Source organism: Emydura macquarii, unplaced genomic scaffold (genome assembly GCF_026122565.2).
Source record: "Emydura macquarii macquarii isolate MOO-44397 ecotype Brisbane River unplaced genomic scaffold, CSIRO-AGI_Emac_v2 contig_746, whole genome shotgun sequence".
Classification (NCBI taxonomy): Eukaryota; Metazoa; Chordata; order Testudines; family Chelidae; genus Emydura; species Emydura macquarii.
The window spans coordinates 1,230,099-1,242,821 of record NW_027130883.1 but is presented as its reverse complement, the minus strand read 5'-3'; the positions used below and the strand labels follow the sequence as shown (position 1 = coordinate 1,242,821).

The 12,723-nt window shown below is 53.0% G+C and overlaps 2 non-coding genes across 2 annotated transcripts; one reads left to right on the top strand and one right to left on the bottom strand.

Annotated features, from left to right (window-relative positions):
• Positions 1-5,920: 5,920 nt before the first annotated feature.
• TRNAI-AAU (transfer RNA isoleucine (anticodon AAU)) lies at positions 5,921-5,994 on the bottom strand. The gene has a single exon. It is a non-coding gene; the product is annotated as a tRNA-Ile (tRNA).
• Positions 5,995-11,177: 5,183 nt separating this feature from the next.
• Positions 11,178-11,251, top strand: TRNAI-AAU (transfer RNA isoleucine (anticodon AAU)). Its single transcript has one exon. It is a non-coding gene; the product is annotated as a tRNA-Ile (tRNA).
• The last annotated feature ends 1,472 nt before the right edge of the window (positions 11,252-12,723 follow it).

The following is a 12,723-nucleotide window of genomic DNA, read 5'->3' as shown; positions in this document are numbered from 1 at the left end:
GGGTAATGCCCAGGACTGATTGCAGCGACCCTGCACAAACCAATAAAAGTAAATTAATAAAGTTTTTAACAAGAATAAAATGAGAAGCCCTCCCCCAAGCAAACGTCTGAGCCCAAAGCGGGTGAAGTGCCAGAGACACCATGATGTCCACTGGGGATTTCACTCCTGCTGGCAATTTTCTGTTGAAGGCCCTCAGATGCCACAGTGGTGGGCTGACGTACAGATAGCTAGACAATGAACTCTCCATCCTGCTCCTTGCACAGTTCCTAAAGGTTCCTGTGTACAGACCTCAGGAGAAAACCATGGAGAGGGGCGTGTATTTTCCCTGTCCCTCCAAAAACTGCTTTCCAGTTCATTTGACAGAGGGAATAATTGCTCTGACAATTATTCTGGGGGAAATTCTCTGACCTGTGTTACACAGGATGTCAGACTAGATGATCAAAGTCTCTCTTTGGCCCTTGGAATCTAGGAATAGCTGACCCACGTGACCGTCCCCACCGCCCTTGACAAAATGTAAAACTGAGCAAAAAAAAAAATCCCCATAGCCAATTAGGGTAATACAGTGTATACACCCTGCATTACCGAAACATGCCATTAGGTGTCACTGCCGCTTCATGGGAAACATTGTGCATTACACAAACTAGCCACCGGGTGTCACGGCTGCTCCATGGGAAGCACCCAAGAGTGGCCATAGTGGGTCAGACCAATGGTCCATCTAGCCCAGGATGCTGGCTGCTGGCTGCTGACAGTGGCCTGTGCTTCAGCAGGAATGAACAGAACAAGCAAATCATCGCATGATCCATCCCCTGTCATACAATCCTGGCTTCTGGCAAGCAGCGGCTAGGGACACCGGGAGCCTGGGGTTGAATCTCTGCCCATTTCTTCCTGCCCTTTGTTTTCTGTCTTTTAATCAGTTTCTGATCCATGAGAGAATCTTCCCTCTTACTGCGTGGCAGCTTATTTTGCTTCAGAGCTTTTGGTGCGGGACCTTGGCAACCTTAGCCACAGTCTGCAGACCTCCAGGGGTCCACGGCCACAGGCGGAAAACCACTGCTGCAACCCCTTCCGCCCCAGTGTGGGGTTTGTGTGCCGCATCACACACCCTTCCCCTCATACCATGGGTTGTGGTGTCCTGGGGTCGGTTTGTGTCCCCACCGTCCTGGGAAAAGCAGTCTGTGTTCCTGAGTTCCATGCCTGCACAATGCACCACTTGGAAGCGATATGGCTATAGCCAGAGATACCACAGCACAGTGCGTGAATTATGGTCGCTCATAGAGTTCAGCCAGCGGAGAGGTGTGTGGTCAGTTACCAGGCAGAAGGGTGCCCCCTCCCACCCACACACAATACTCCAGCTGAGGCTGTATCCGCATGGAACAAAGAGAAAGAATTATTTCTTGTGTCTTGCTTACAACCCTCCTGCTGATACATCCCAGAATGCTGTTTGCTTTTTTTGCAACAGCGTTACATTGTTGACTCATATTTAGCTTGTGATCCACCACGACTCCCAGATTCCTTTCTGCAGTACTCCTTCCTAGGCAGTCCTTTCCCATTTTGTACGTGCGCAGCTGACTGTTCCTTCCTGAGTGGAGTACTTTGCATTTGTCTTTAGTGAATTTCATCCTGTTTACTTAGACCATTTCTCCAGTTTGTCCAGATCATTTTGAATTTTAATCCCATCCTCCAAAGCACTCGCAACCCTTCCCAGCTTGGTATCGTCCATGAACTTTATACCTTTACTCTCTTCCATTATCTAAATAATTTCAGAAGATATTGAAGAGAACCAGACCCAGAAAAGATCCCTACAGGACCCTACTGGATAGGCCCTTCCAGCCTGACTGTGAACCACTGATAACTACCCTCTGGGAAAGATTTTTCCAACCAGTTATGCGCCCACCTTATAGTAGCTCCATCTAGGCTGTGTAACATCTTCCCCATCCACCTGGTTACCTCCTTTAGTTGCCAATCTCCTTACGGGTTTTGACAGACAGGCCTGGGTTCTTCTCAGTCCTGCCACCCACTCAGCAGAGTGTATCTTCTTTCTCTTCCCATACAAATTTATTTGACGGTGCCTCCACCCCCCTTTCTCCTTCCTGTTAGGGTCAACAAGGCAGATTAGGGGGGGAAATTCTAATCACAGGGTAACCCCCACTTACTCGTCAGGTGGTTGAAGACTTCCAGGAAATAACACACACACATACAACATATTTAACACAGTCATTGTATTAAACAGGAAATAAACATAACGTAACAGGGTAAAACATTATCTCAGGGTCACCGGTGCCCACACTGATAATGCCTGTGAATTTCCCCGGGCACGTGACGCAATCTACTAGCAAATGTAAAATCAGTGTCCCGTTGGTACGCGTACTTTGTAGGCGCCCTTGATGACCTGTGACCTCGATATCTGCTGTGCAGTTGTTAGCAATGTGGCTGACTGGGTTCAGCACAACCCGAAAGACTCACAAGTGCGATAAGGTGGTAAGTCCCTCTGCAGATTTACTAGGCAGCAGGTAATAAAATCCCCAAGCCCAGAGCCCCTGGCCTGAGGACACCGTTCAGGGACCAGGGGGTCCCTCAAACAATTCCCCAACTAGCAAACTAAAGATGGTGACCCACGACTCCAGGATGGAGCTGTGGGTTCTGAGATGGCTCTGGGCGCCTCAGTCAGCAGAGGGTTGACAAGTGCTGCTGGCAGCGTCCTCTTCACGCAGGAGTGAGGCTGCGTCTGGCCCCAGGATTTCCCCTCCTCACAGAGGGGTGCAGGGCGCAAGAGGCCGATTAGAAAACTACGGTAAAATCCTAACTTTAGTCTCCCACCCCAGCGCCCAGACACACTCCCTGCAGGCAGCAGCCCCGGAAAAGCAGCCAGAGCAGAGCTGGCCACATGGGGACTGATCTCACCTAGGAGCTGCGGGCTAACTCAGCCTGTTTTCCCAGCACAGCTCTACAAGCTGGGAGTCACCTTGGAGAGCGACAGGGCCATGCTGAGGGATGTTGCTTTCAGGTCCCCAGAGGCCAGTTCTCAGGGGGAACCTGCCTGCAGGCCTGGGACCCGCCAGCTCCCCACGCAGCCAGCCCTGCCCGGCTCCAGCCTGCTCCCACACGGCTTCTCCCCCTCCCCCCAGAGCTCCCAGGAAGGGCGTCACACTCCCTCTTGGTTGCTGAGAAGATGCTGTGTCTGCCCTTGGCTCCCCTCCCGACCCGGGAGTATGAATCAGAGGCAGTGGTAAATGAATTAGAGGTAGATGATGACAAATCAACCTAGTACAAAATGTAAGTGACATTAAAAAGCCTTTTTTTTTAAAATGAAAACGCTTGGTAATGAATTGTACTGGAGAAGCCACTGAATTACTGCTCCTGCGCTGCCTGCTCACCACTTCCTGGCTCTCTCCCAAACGAAAAGGTTCTCGAAAACATGTGGAAATTGATCGGATAGTGCAGTGCGCCCCTCCCTGCGCTGTCCCCACACGGAGCCAGGAACCCAGGTGATCCCTGGGGTTACAGGTGTGTTTCTCTGGCTTGTTTTTGAGAAGGCTGTGGGTCACATGCAGGGGGTCACTGGGCTCTGGGCTGGGGGCTTTGCCATTTATTTGATGGCATTACAAGGAAACTAGAAAATTGAGGCACAGACCTGGCCCAGGGGGCATGGGCTCAAACACGAACCAGCACTAAGGCCCTGGCCAGGTGTGGGGGCTGCGCTGGGGGGCTGGGATGGGACTTTGGGCTGGCAGTGGGGTCAGCTAAGGAGACAGGCCGCCCCACCCCCAGGAAAACCAGCCGTCCCATCACAGTGACAGGCCAGCTCGCTGGTCATAGAACGGGTAGGAGGTGGGGGATGAATCGCTGCAAAAGACCCAAGCACACCAAGTTTCTCTCAACTCCCTGCACAGCTGGACAGGGCCATAAGACAGGAAAAAGGAACTAGCAGAGGATGGTTTCGATCCATCGACCTCTGGGTTATGGGCCCAGCACGCTTCCGCTGCGCCACTCTGCTGTGTGAGTTTGGGCTTCACAGCCAGCTCCAAAGAGTGCTTGGCTCTGGGCTTCTGGGCCCAGGACCTGCATCCTATGCACAGGGGGCCCTGGGAGGGGCTGGTGTTGCCACTGAATCACACCCAGGGACCCTGCCAGGGCCTCTAACACCAGACTCACTGTCCCCGCCAGGCTGAAGGTGTGGGATGGAGGGAGCCGGGCAGCTGGGACAGCCACAGACACTGAGTGTGGCATGAAGAGACACACGCCCCTGGGGAGCTGCTGCAAACAGCCCCAGCTCAGCGAGGGGAGCGTGACCCTGGCACAAAGCGGCCCTGCTTTGACCCTCAGCTTCGGGGACACTGCCTCAGCCATGGGGACCCCCTGCTAACCCTGCTGCCAGAGCTGGGACTTCTCCACCAGCGGCTGCTGGAATCACCAAGGCTGGACGGATGTTTTCTCACTTTCTTTCCAGATTCACTCCTTTCCCAATGGCCTGAAACCCACCAGCCCGGATCACGCGAGCTGCAGATCAAATCCCACTGCTGGCACCAGCTTGGCCCTTTGGCATCGCATTCCCTTGGGCTGTGCTGAGAACAGGCCCTGCCAGCTCAGTGGGGCATTGTCCAGGGGGAGGGGTGGATTGTTTATGGGCTGGGGGTCGGGTGGGTAACTTCACAGTTCAGTGTTAGCCCCACCAGGTAACAGATCCCCCTGTTGCTTCCCCCGTCCTGACCCCAGTGACACACGCTGCCCCTGCAGCATTCAGCCTCCCCTCTGGGAACCGCCCTCTCCCCCATGTCCTGACACAATGCCCCCCTCTGGCCCTTCATCCAGCTGTGAACCCCTCCCCTCCACCCCAGAGCAGACCCCGCCCAGATGGATCCCCTGGCACCCCATTTGCTATGGGGCTGCCCCGGCTGCTCCCCACAATATCTGTGTAGGGGCAGTTACTGGCTCCTTCCCCATCAGTGCAGTGGGGAGTGACCCTGGCTGGCCCAGCAGACGGGTGCTGCTCCAGCTCCACGAAGCCCTCGGCTGGCCGCAGAAGGGCGACTGATTCGGCCCACGTGAAGGGCTGTGACTGTGTAAGGGGGCCTGGGAGTGGGAGTCAGGACTCCTGGGGTCTGTTCCCAGCTCTGGGAGGGGGAATGAATAACACTCGTCAGCAATGTCATCACCTGTCTGTGATACCCTCAAATCCGGCCACAGCCAGGCGGGCCACGAGCCGGATTCCTGCAGCTCTGCCTGGCGGAGACAGGCAGTGACCTGGTGTGAAACACGGGACGCAGGGCAGCTGGGCGAGCTCTCAGGGCGGGAATACGGACAGAGGAAAGGCTGGGCCGTGCGGCGAGCTCGCCACGTTCTCACCAAAGCAGAGCAGTCTTTATCCTATGGCCCACACAGGGCGGCTGGCTGGCCTCACCGCGCAAACACCTGCTGGGGTTAGACCCCAGAAATGGCTGGCTTGAAATGCTCCTTTGCTCATTTAGTTTCCACTTCCTCAAATCCGTTGCGCCCCCTTTTATTTGTCTGCCACGAAGCAGACAGAGCTGACAACATGCATCGGTGGATGATGGTTTGGGCCCAGCAGTGACTAGAATCCCCCTGTCCCGGACGCTCCTCTCCCATCTCTAGTCCTTGGGCTGGGAGATCTTTGCCACAGGCCGGTGCCCCAGGGCTGAGAGTGTAACTGGCATGTACTGGCGTAAAGAGCAAGAAGCGGAGCCGGGGCGTCTCACCCGCAGTATTTGTGTCCCCGAAACTTCCCCTTCTTGTCCCCAGAGCTGTGGGAAGAGGTTTTTAATTCACTGCAGGGAATGTTCCATGACAGGAGGATCGGGGAAGGGGGGTCTCAGCCTTTGGCTCCAGCTGCTATATGAAAGTAAAGAAATAAAGAGCAGCCATAACACCCAGTTCACACACCAGGGGATAAAAGACACAACTCTGGCCCGTACGGGGATCGAACCCGCGACCTTGGCGTTATTAGCACCACGCTCTAACCAACTGAGCTAACCGGCCAGGCGAAAAACGCCTCTGCCCCTGAGCCAGTTCTGCGTGGCTGCTACGTGTTCCACGGCGCCCCCTAGTGGAGCGTTTTGGACACTACAGCCAAAAGCGACGCACCTTCATTAACCCCTGCGAGCCCAGCGCACACGGAAAGCGGCTCTGCGGGATCCCTGCTAGGCCCGGCTCCCCGTCCCGGAGGATGCTGCAAAATGCAACAGTCCGGCGGGCCCCCAGCGCCTTTGGTGGGAGCCAGGCGGTCTAGGGGAGGGAGTCCGGTCTCTAACGGCACATGGGATTTCCACAGGCAGCTGCATTCCCTGCACTGCAAACCAGGCACCTCTGTGAAGCCCTGCTTGGGGGAGGGGATTCTTGTCAGCTGGTCAGTCTCCTGGGGCAGGCCAGGGCTCGGGGTATCTAGGCAAAGATGTGCTCTTTCTGAGCCTGCAAAATCTAAGATTACATCATAGCAACGCAGGACTGGCAGGGACCTCGCTAAGTCACCTCCACTAGTCCTCTGCACGTATGGCAGGACCACGCCCGGCCTGCACTGCACGTTTATGTCGGTATAACTATGGTGCAGATCAGGGGTGTGGAAAACCCTGGGTGGGTGCAGTTATAGGGACCCTCTTGGGGTACGCAGCGCGAGGTTGACAGGAGAGCTTCTCCCATCAACATAAGTACCACCACCCGGGAGGTGGGGTATCTACACCAACAGGAGAGAGGCTCGCCTGTCAATATAGGCAGCATCTTCACTGGTGCAGCACTGTATGTGTAGACAAGCCTCTAGTATTTCTAGCCCATCCCTGACAAGAGTTACTCTAACCTGTAATTAGGAAACTCCAATGGCAGAGATTCTGCAACCTCCCAGGGCAATAGGTTCCAGTGCTTAACTACCCAGACAGTCAGGAATTTTTTCTTAACATACAACCTAAACCTCCCTTGCTATAATTTATGCCCATTACTTCTTGTTCTAACCTCAGAGGTTAAGGAGAACAATTTACCACCCTCCTCTTTATAACACCCGTCTACATACATAAAAACTGTTATCATGTCTCCACTCAGTCTTCTGTTCTCCTCACTAAAAAACTCATTTTTTTTTTCAATCTTTCCTCATTGGTCGTGTTTTCTAGATCTTCCATCACCTTGTTGCTCTCCTCTGGACCTTCTCCCATTAATACACGTCTTTCCTAAAGTGTGGTGCCCAGAACTGGACCCAGTACTGCAGCTGAGGCCTTATCAGTGCTGAGTAGAGTGGAAGAATTACTTCTCGTGGCTTGCTTACAACACTCCTGCTGATACATCCCAAAATGATGCTTGCTCTTTTTGCAACAGCATTACATTGTTGACACATATTTAGTTAGTGACCCATTATAACCCCTTGATCTTTTTCTGCAGCATCCTTCCGAAGTAGTATTTGCATTTGTCCTTCTTGAATTCCATCCTATTTAATTCAGACAATGTCTCCAGTTTGTCAAGATCATTTTGAATTCTTATCCTGTCCTCCAAAGTCCGCAGGCTTTGTAAGTGTACTCTCTATGCCATTATTCAAATCATTCATGAAAATATTGACTAGAACTGGACCCAGGACAGCTCCCTGTGGGACCCCACTCGTATGCCCTTCCAGCTCAATTGTGAGCCATTGGTAACTACTTCCAGCTAGTCATGCAGCCATCTTATAAGAGGTTCATCTAGGTTATATTTCTCTAGTTTGTTTATGGGAACATCATGAGACGGTATCAAAAGCCTTACTGGAGCCGAGACATATGACAAGTTCTGCTTCACCCCCTCCACAAGGCTTGTTACCCTGTCCGAGAATTATATTCGGTTGGTTTGATATGATTTGTTCTTGACAAATCCATGTTGGCTGTTACTTATCACTTTACTTTCTTCTAGAAAATATTTCTTCAAATAGAACGTTTGATTATTTGCTCCATTATCTTTCCAGGTCCCAAAGTTAAACTGACTGGTCTGTAATTCCCTGGGCGGTCCTTATTCCCCTTTGTATAGCTAGTTGCAACATTTGGAGATTGTGGTACTTCCAGGAACAGCGTGACCCCACCCCTGTCGGTGTGATGCTGCACACAGTCATGCCAGAAGTGACGAAGAGGCGACAGGATGGATCATGTGATGATTCCCTGTTCTTCTCATTCCCTCTGTAGTACATGGCATTGGCCACTGTTAGAAGGCAGAATACTGAGATAGACGGACCATTGGTCTGACCCAGTTTGGCTGTTCTCATGTTCTCCATCCTTTGTCTCTTTCCCAGTGTGACATTGACAGACTGGGCCACTTGTGTATGACCCATAACAACTTAACAGGAGACATTGAAATGATAAACAGGACCGTTCCTTGTAGATAGTTATCAAAGCCATGTTAAGTGGACTAGAATCTTTAATATGTAGGCCTGTATTGTTAGAGACCCAAAAGTAGATACTAATTGTATTTGTCTGTGGTTACCTATATCCTGTTCAAAGTTTAACAATGTGATCTAATTAGCCCGTAGGTGTTAAAACCCTGGTCCTGTCCTTAATGATTCATTCCTGTATTCTATTGATTCCGAGATCAAAAGGAGATATTATGGTGCAAGAATATTATTGGTCTGATTTCTCTTTGAAACTTGTAGCCCTACATAGTAAACCTGCGAACTGTTTGAACTAGTAGTTGCCTTATGCTAATGAATACAATTTATTACCAGTGTATGCCTAGGAAACAGAGATTTGCTTCAAAGCCATAATGTACATTCCCTATTCTTCATCCAAGGAAAACCCTGGCTGGCTGCATAGGCTATTAAGAAAGTTCAGGCCTGATCCTTTTTATCTCAGATCTGCTTAAATTTCGATAGGGAAATTCTAAGACCACAAGACAGAGGTCTCCAGGTGTACTCTGGATTAACCCTGAAATTCTCATGGAAGAATTTGAACAAACTCTGCACCCAGGCTGCCCATGGGACTATAACTTATAGAACTGATTCTAGAAAGACTTTTACAAATCAGCAGTCTCACCATCTCTGCTGTGAAAGTGGTCTAAGAACGTTACTCAGATCTCTATGTATATCGATCTTTTGACCACAACGACTCTCTTCTTTCTTTTTAATAAATCTTAGATTTAGTTAATAACGATTGGCTGCACACGTATATTTGGATGAGATCTGAAATGTTCATTGACCTGGTGGGCAAGGTGTCTGGTCTCCTGGGATCGGTAGAACTTTATAAATGGTGAATAAGGTTTTTAGTAACCCCTCTCTGTATTAGACTTGGCTGTCTGGGTGGGAGCCAAAGGCTGGATTGCTTAAAGGGGATTGTATTTTAGCTTCTTGGGAACCAGTGTGGAATTAGCTGTTTGGTTACTGGCTGGGGGAATCTAATGATAGACTAAACCACCAATCTGGGGATTGTCTGCCCTGTTCCTTGCCGCGTGCTCTGAGTAAGCATTCTCAGTGTGGCCCCTCTAGGCTCCACAGTCACACCTGGGCAAACCAGTCACCTGGACTCCATCTCTTGCCTTGTTCTCCAACTCCTTCGACTGGCTCTTGCAGAGGATAGCCTAAGCCGTCAGTTGCCAGGATACAGAGTGTCTGGCCATTGTTTGGGGCCAGTCACACCTGCCCGCTCAGGGTCTCTGCAATGATCACACACCCTTGTGCCACCACCTACATACTTGTGCAACACATAGGGGAAACTGAGGTATGCACCATACAAAACACTAAGAAAAATCCCACTTTGTCACACCCAGGGTCCAGCTGTTTGGGGTAGGGAGGGAATCATCCCCCAGGTCAGATTTGCAGAGATCCTGGGGTTCTTTGACCTTCTTCCGCAGCCTGGGGCACGGGTCACTTGCACGTTTAAACTAGTGTAAATAGTGGATACTCTGTAACCTGAAGTCTTTAAATCATGATTTGAGGACGTCAGTAATTCAGCCAGAGTTTATGGGCCTATTACAGGAGTGGGTGGGTGAGGTTCTGTGGCCTGCAATGTGCAGGAGGTCAGAATAGATGATTACGTTGGTCCCACCTGTCCTTAAAGTCTGTGAGCCGATGAAATGCAGAGTGAGGGTGAATGTTCCATGTACCCTTAACTCTGCCCGCTCTCGTCACGCCCCCAATCCCCCCCAGTACACATATCCCACACTCTGCCTTTGCAGACACTGTGCATCCCTCAGGTCACAGGGCCCGGGACAACTGTGTCAGACACTTTCCTTTTGCTAAGACAGGACTTCGATGAGCTGAACCATGCTGACAGGAGCTGCCTGCACCTGTTCTACGCTCCTGTGCTGAGCCCGCTTTCCGGAAACACCCCACACTTGGAACATTTAACAACCCTTCCCCCTCCCCCCAGGCATTGATTTACCCTGTGTTAGCCTCACAGGCTGCCCCCATCTCCCACCCACTGTGGACGATCCCCAGGGCGAGGGAAGAACACGACGGACACGATTCTGTGTGGCAGGCTGGGCCCCTCGAGACACACAGGCCCCCACTTTCCTTTCCCCACACCAGTGGGGGGTAGAGGGGGCCAGCTTATGTCCTGCTCTCCTCAGGTCAGACTCATCACAGCTCTAGCTAACGCCTGCTCCCCATCACCCAGCCGCCCCGCACGCAGCGGGAGTGCACCCCGAGAATGCGGGAAGGCGGGCGCCTTAACTCTGTATTTGCAGGAGTTCAGCTCCTTGCTGGCCCCCTTAACACGGCTGTGACCAAGCGGTTGGGCCAGTGGCCAGGGGCCAGGATGGGATTTCGGACAGAACAAGGCTCTCAGGGCGCTGAATGTCAGACTCGAAGGCCTATTGCACAGCTGCAGCTGAGACCTCCGCAGGGCCCACCCGTCCAGGAAAGCAAAGGGGCTGGCAAAACTGGGAGCCCCCGGCGGGGTAGAGACACGCCAGGCGTGCATCCACCAGTGGCAATCCCACGTGCAGTTCAAAATCCCCCCACCCCGGTCTCGTCTCACCCCACCCCGCGAGGTGTGGGGCAAGGCAGGGCCCGCGCGGACTGTTGCATTTTGTAGCGTCCCCCCGGGGGGGGGAAGGAGCCGAGCCCAGCAGGCATCCTGCAGAGCCGCTCTCGGTGCGCGCTGGGCGCACAGTGATTAACGAAGGTGCGCCGCGTTTGGTTGCAATGTCCAAAACACTCCACCAGGGGGCGCCGTGACACACAAGGCAGCCACGCAGAACTGACGCAGGGGCAGGTTTTGCTTTTAACTGGCCGGTTAGCTCAGTTGGTTAGAGCGTGGTGCTAATAACGCCAAGGTCGCGGGTTCGATCCCCGTACGGGCCAGAGTTGTGTCTTTTATCTCCTGGTGTGTGAACTGAGAGCTGTCTTCCTTTATTTCTTTACAAAAAAACGAGACTTTAAAGATTAACAAATTTAATTTCAAGTGCTACAGAACTCTCGTTGTTTGTGCTGTATACAAACTAACACAGCTACACCCCTGGAACTTTATTTCTTTACTTTCATACAGCAGCTGGAGCCAAAGACTGAGGCCCCTCCACCCGCCTGTCACGGGACATTTCCTGCAGAGAATTAAAAACCTCTTCCCACAGCCCTGGGACAAGCAGGGGAAGTTTCGGGGACACAAATACTGCGGGTGAGACGCCCCGGCTCCACTTCTTGCTCTTTACTCCGGTACACGCCAGTTACACTCTCAGCCCTGGGGCACCGGCCTGTGGCAAAGATCTCCCAGCCTAAGGACTGGAGATGGGAGAGGAGCGGCCAGGACAGGGGGAGTCTAGTCACTGCTGGGCCCAAACCATCGTCTGCCGATGCATGTTGTCAGCTCTGTCTGCTTCATGGCAGAGCAAATAAAAGGGGGGGCAACGGATTTGAGGAAGTGGAAAGCAAAGGAGCATTTCAAGCCAGCCGCTTCTGGGGTCTAACCCCAGCAGGTGTTTGCGCGGTGAGGCCAGCCAGCTGCCCTCTGTGGGCCATAGGATAAAGACTGCTCTGCTTTGGTGAGAACGTGGCGAGCTCGCCGCACGGCCCAGCCTTTCCTCTGCCCGTATTCCCGCCCTGAGAGCTCGCCCAGCTGCCCTGCGTCCCGTGTTTCACCCCAGGTCACTGCCTGTCTCCGCCAGGCAGAGCTGCAGGAATCCGGCTCGTGGCCCGCCTGGCTGTGGCCGGATTCGAGGGTATCACAGACAGGTGATGACATTGCTGACACGTGTTGTTCATTCCCCCTCCTGGAGCTGGGAACAGACCCCAGGAGTCCTGACTCCCGCTCCCAGGCCCCCTTACACAGTCACAGCCCTTCACATGGGCTGAATCAGTCGCCCTTCTGCGGCCAGGCCGAGAGCTTCGTGGAGTTGGAGCAGCTCACCTGTCGTGTGTTTTTCTACTGTCAGTAGCACAGCCTCCCCTTGGGCACTCAGCTCCCAAATGATGGGCCAGGCAGGGCCACGCCCCACTGCACTGCTGGGGAAGGAGCCAGGAGCTGTCTCTACACAGAGATTGTGGGGAGCAGCTGAGGCAGCCCCTTATCAAATGGGGTGCCAGGGGATCCATCTGGGAGGGGGCTGCTCTGGAGGGGGAGGGAGGGCTTCACAGCTGGATGAAGGGCCAGACAGGGGCATTGTGTCAGGACACAGGGGAGGGGGGACGGTTCCTAGAGGGGAGGTTGAATGCCATGGGGGAGCGGGGGCGTGTGTCGCTGGGGTCAGGACGGGGGCAGCAGCAGGGGGATCTGTTACCTGGTGGGGCTAACACTGAACTGTGAAGTTACCCTCCCCCCCAGCCCATAAACAATCCACCCC